Source organism: Tursiops truncatus, chromosome X (assembly GCF_011762595.2).
Source record: "Tursiops truncatus isolate mTurTru1 chromosome X, mTurTru1.mat.Y, whole genome shotgun sequence".
Lineage (NCBI taxonomy): Eukaryota > Metazoa > Chordata > Mammalia > Artiodactyla > Delphinidae > Tursiops > Tursiops truncatus.
In genome coordinates, this window is record NC_047055.1 from 46,906,481 (window position 1) to 46,912,682 (window position 6,202).

At 38.3% G+C, this 6,202-nt stretch overlaps 1 non-coding gene across 1 annotated transcript; it reads left to right on the plus strand.

The window, feature by feature from the left end:
* The first annotated feature begins 4,885 nt into the window (after positions 1 to 4,885).
* Positions 4,886 to 4,992, plus strand: LOC117310514 (U6 spliceosomal RNA). Its single transcript, XR_004524658.1, has one exon. It is a non-coding gene; the product is annotated as a U6 spliceosomal RNA (small nuclear RNA).
* The last annotated feature ends 1,210 nt before the right edge of the window (positions 4,993 to 6,202 follow it).

The following is a 6,202-nucleotide window of genomic DNA, read 5'->3' on the forward strand; positions in this document are numbered from 1 at the left end:
ATGTGTGGACTCACTGAATAAATGTCTGGACAGGGATCAGTTAAATAATTAACTGAACTTTAAATTTTCCTGATGCTCTTACAGTTTTCTCCAATCTTAAAACTACAGTTAAGGGTGAACAGAGGGCAAAGCCTCATGATCACACTGACCTGAATTCCTTCAACTTTAATCCTGTCAAAACAGAAAAAGACATAATTCTCAGAACATTAAGAGGCACTGGTCCAGTTCATCCTATCTTTACTCTTCCGTTACTATTGAATACACATGCATTAACGTTTCCATTAAATTATTTGTGAAATTCCAGACTTCCACTCAATGTACTATGGTCAATAGGTTAAAGAAAAGTATTCACAATTGTTTATTGATACTGGCAGAAAAACAGAAATAAATAGGCATACTAAAATTTATAATCATGCCTTCTTTTATGGGCTCTACATTTATCTGACATTGTCAATAAATATCCTGCTACAGGTACAATAATATCCAGAGCTCATGAGCAAAAGACTTTTAAAACATCCTCATATCAACAGGAAATGACAGACACATGTAAGTGAAAACTAACTTTATTAGGAAAATAATTGCACCAAATTCCTATAATTGGATGGTTCTAAAAATTACCACAGTTTCAATTACTCAAGGATTGTGATAGAATTTCACCTCGTGAAAATGCGAGAACTTAACCAAATTATTTATTTCTTTTAAATGGTGTATAACATGAATAAAAGTATTACTGTTATTTAAATCTAATTTAAAAACATAATTTACATGATGAAAATTGCCCTACTTCTTAATCACTGTGGTAGAACTGTTTTAATAAAAGTTTCTTTTTATATATATAGTTTAGCGTTCCTATTAGAAAATGAATTCTTCTATCTCCAAATTACAAATTGGATCACACTTTTAACCTTTTCTCCGATCCTGAAGCTTGCCTGAGATGAAGTGAAGAGGGTGCCACCTGATAACACCATCGCCTTTGCTTTGCATTTCTGTCCCTTACGATTGTCAAACTTGTATTATGCTAGTCCCCAATTTAACACCATTACTACCCAGTGAGAGAGTACCAGAAGAGATAGAACTCAACGTGTTCCAGGCTGCTACCCTCCCCATAACTTCCCATTCATCACAAGGCACCCAGCCTCCCTCAGCTTCTTCCTGCAAATGAAATTCCTTTCTCATCACCAAGGAGAAGCCAGGGCAGCATGAAAAAGATATGCAACCTCAGGGAAAAGAAAGGAAATATGCAAACTAAACAGTCTTTTTATAGATATCATTGGATCATATCAATTGTTAATACCGACCCCTGACAGGACGAAATTGCATGGATTAGCAGAATCGAAAATTACAGTTCTAAGAATCATTTTAGGTCATAGGATCAAATGTCTGGGCAGGTACCTTAGAGTCCACTTCCTCCTACCCATTCATTTTGCCAAAAAGGAAACTGAGACTCGGGGAAGATAAAAGACTTGCCCAAAGTTGCACACCCAGAAATGTCTCACCCTGAACTAGAACCCAAGTCTCTTAACTTCCAGCCCAGTACTTTTATCCACATCACCAACCTGGTTCTAATGAATAAAGCCGAGTGCTTCAGTGCAATCATTTCATCAGTGCCTTCATCATCACCTTCTTCAGCCCCCCAGAATTTCTTTTGCCTATCTGCTCTCTTTTCAATTCACATTTGCCTTTGAATGTATTTTATAATGTATAACCTTTATCCCTGGACTTCCCTGGTGGTGCAGTGGTTAAGAATCCGCCTGCCAATGCAGGGGCCACAGGTTCGAGCCCTGGTCCGGGGAGATTCCACATGCCGCGGAACAGCTAAGCCTGTGTGCCACAACTACTGAGCCTGTGCTCTAGAGCCCACGAGCCGCAACTACTGAGCCCGTGCCCAACAGCTATTGAAGCCTGCGTTCCGCAACGAGAAGCCACCGCAATGAGAAGCCTGCACACAGTAACAAAGAGTAGCCCCCACTCGCCACAACTAGAGAAAGCCCACGCACAGCAATGAAGACCCAACACAATCAAAAATAAATAAATAAATAAATTTATTTATTTAAAAAAACCCCTTTATCCTTAAAACTTTTATTACTTTTTTTTCTGTAACTACCACCAATCTAAATTTTGCCAGCCTTACAGTCCCTGTTCCCACATGTCACAGTCACCTGACCTATATCAGGCCAGATTGTTTGCCCCACAGGACTGAAAGAGCTCTTAAAATTCAATGCCTACTGTCAAAATTCATAGTGACCTCTCCAAGGATATTGCTAAAAGAAATGAAAGATGATGCAGCAATTTAGTTAATTAAAAATACACTTGTAATGAGTTTGAAAGAAAAGTAAGCATTTTCAGACACCAGCATGGTAAAATATAGATGCTACTGGACTATATGCAAAACTATTTAATCTTATAAATATGTCATTTTAATTCCAGCTAATGGATATGGACACTTTAAAAAAAATGTAACGGAACTGCATGGTAATTGATAAACTGTGCCTCACCAAAGTAGGGCACTGCATATAGAATTCTAGGCACTGTCTTGATTTTTACATATTACGTTAATGAGTATATAAAAGGCCTATTTAGGTTTTCATTTAGATGTTTTATTTAGGATAGAAAATTATATTATGTGTGTAATAAACTGCTGTTGAATTATAATTACAAATATATCATCACGATATGAAGTTTTAAAAAGTCATATCGTGCTTCCCTGGTGGCGCAGTGGTTGAGAGTCCGCCTGCCGATACAAGGGACACAGGTTCGTGCCCCGGTCCTGGAGGATCCCACATGCCGCGGAGCGGCTGGGCCCATGAGCCATGGCCGCTGAGCCTGCACGTCCGGGGCCTGTGCTCCGCAACGGGAGAGGCCCGTGTACCACTAAAAAAAAAAAAAAAAGTCATATCAATAAGATAATGTAAACAGAATAGTAACAATAAATAATACAGCAATGAGAAATAGCGATTGCCCTGAACTGTGTATTATAACAAAGCCAAATGACAGGGACTTCCTTGGTGACACAGTGGTTAAGAATCCACCTGCCAATGCAGGGGACATGGGTTCGAGCCCTGGTCCGGGAAGATCCCACATGCCACAGAGCAACTAAGCCCATGTGCCACAACTACTAGGCCTGCGCTCTAGAGCCCATGAGCCACAACCACTGAGCCCGCATGCCACAACTACTGAAGCCTGCACACCATGATGAAGAGTAGCCCACACTTGCCACAACTAGAGAAAGCCCGCACGCAGCAACGAAGACCCAATGCAGTCATAAGTAAATAAATTTATTTTTTTAAAAATCCTAAATGACTATATAACACTTAGATGGTTAAATTTCTCCCTTTTTCTGCTTCTTTCTCCTCTATTTCTCTTCCCTCTTTCCTATCCCCTATCTTTAGCTATAATATTCACTTTTTAGTGTATTTGCCAATCTCACAACCCCATTTCCTGCAATCCCCCAGCAGGGGTGGGCCCTAGCTGCTACATATGTACCATGTACTCAATACTGCATCACCCTCTGAGCCCAAGGTGACTGGACATGTGGAAACCTTCAACCTAATCTGTGCTGATTTTTCTTCTGGGCCCTCCCCTAAGCCATAGCTGATCAGATGAGGGTGAATATTTACCTCCGGTGTGCCAACCAGATTCTTCTCCTAGGAATATGGACTTGTGATGCAAAGATGTGGGTCAGCCTCTGCTATTTGGATAAACCAAGAATATTAGAAATTCAGAAGCTGTAAGGAGGCCATGCTTTTGTATTTGCTGATATTATGAAAGTTGATCTGGAAAAGAGGTGCTAAAAAAAGAGAAGCTTCCCAGTTTCTTGACAGTCAGTTTCCAGCTACCCCTGAGATGGAAACTACCTTTTCTACCATGGGTTTCCTTGAGACACCGTGTTTCTTACAAAAAGTTCCCCTTTTTCACTTAAGCTAATTTTAGTGGGCTTCTGTGACCTACAACCAAATACACTGTAACTAAGACCCTTTTTCTCTTTTCCTTTTTCTTCCCCTTTTTTGGGGGGGGGCAAACATGCAAACTACACACACACATACACACACTTACATATTCACACACATACACACCTATTTAAATTATAAGCCAAGAATTCTAGAACTCTATATGCTGGGTGACTTTGAGTCCCTATCCTTTGCCACTTTATCTTTATTCATTGCATCAGCTAGAATGTTTCTTAGGGATCTATAAAAACAACAAGAAATAAATGTTGGGGATCACCTGTCCCAAAAGGATTGCAATACATTATATTATTTCCCCTCTCCTCACTAGCCTCTCAATAAGGAATTATACTTCCTAACTCAGTCTTACTGATATTTCTGATTATTCACAGAGCATACGTACTTATTGAAATGAATAGTATCCAGTTCCAATGTGAGGACGGAATAGATACCTTGAAGCTGCCTGTTCTATGAGCAGGAACATTGCCATCCATCTTGATGCTAGCAACATATAGACAAAGTATCTTATGAATGAACTATATGTTTCCCTTTTTATTCAGTTACAAAATTACAAAGATTGGAAGTGATATTCTGTGTTACAATTCACATGGCATGTGGACTTGGTAGGGTTGATTTTTTTGTTTTTACTATCTTGAAAATTGACTGATAAATGATCAAATCAATATGTTGCTCAGTTATCAAAGGTAGCTAAAGTACAGGGTAACTATGCTGTCATCTGTGAGTGCTATTGCTGGTTTTTCTAGTACAGTAGATTTAACTTTTGCTGCATCCAACCATGTAAAATTTGAGGATACTCACATAATATCATCTCAGAAGACAATTACCTTAATATCCTGGAAAAAAAATAAAGGTTTTACCAAGCAATGCTAAATAATATCAATTTTGACTTTAAGAATATAGGGCTCTAAAGGAGAGGGGTCGTGCTTGCTTCAGCAACACATATACTAAAATTGGAATGATACAGAGAAGATTAGCATGGCCCCTGTACAAGGGTGACATGCAAATTCGTGAAGCATTCCATATTTCTGAGATTGGGATTGACACATATACACTATTGATACTACATATAAAATAGATAACTAATGAGAGCCTACTGTATAGCTCAGGGAACTCTACTCAGTGCTCTGTGGTGACCTAAACGGGAAGGAAATCCAAAAAAGAGGGGATATATGCATACATATAGCTGATTCATTTTGCTGTACAGTAGAAACTAACACAACATAAAACAACTATACTCCAATAAAAATTAATTTAAAAAAATAACATGTATCTTAACATATAAATACTTTGATATGACTATACTAGGAGACATAAGGAAGGGGTCAGATGTCTACTGTGGCTAAACTCTAGAAAGACATCAAAATTAAACAATGTGAGGAAAATTTGCTAAGTGTCAAATTATTTGTAAAGATAATGAGTGCAACATAAACCCTAAAAAAGGAAAAGATCAATTCATTCAACAAATCATTATTGCACCAAGCATTGTGCTCAACTCTGGGGTTGCACCTGAAATGATCAATAATAATTACATTGGCAGAGAGGAAGATGAATAGCATTCCTAACAGTGTGAACAACAGAAACAAAGGTACAAACAAGGGGATATGTGGAGCATATTTTAGGGACATTAATTAGATTCACTTGTTTTTATAGGGGAATTAGAAAAGTTGTTTACGTTTAGAAAAGATATAGAAGGCCTTGGAAACCAGACTAAGGAATTTGGACTTCACCTTTGAGGGCAGTGACAAGCCACTTGAATGGCAATGGCAAGCCAAATTTTGAGCAAGAAAGACATACTATCACAGAGTTTTAAGAAAATAAATCTGGTAGTGAAGGCATACTTTCAGGGTGTAGATGAAGTTGAGACTCAAGATAGATTATTTAGGGGATCATTGAAATAGTCTAAGTGTCAGATGATAAAGGCTGGATTAGGAAGTTAGCAGCAGACAGAAATAGGGAGAGGAAAATTTGAAAGGCCTGAATTTGAGAGCTATGATTGGATGTGAAAGAAAAGAAAGGAGAGAGTCAAAGGTTACAGTGAGTTTAAGGCCTAGGTGGCTCAAAAAAATTACTGAGTCAAGACAGGAATCTAGTTTTAAGGAAATTTATGAGTTTAGTGTTAAGCATGTTGAACTGGAGACAATATGGGGCCATCCAAATGGAATTATCAGACGGATTATTTAATGGTGAAAATGATAAGGCTGAGAATATAAATTCTGAATCATACACATAAAGTATCA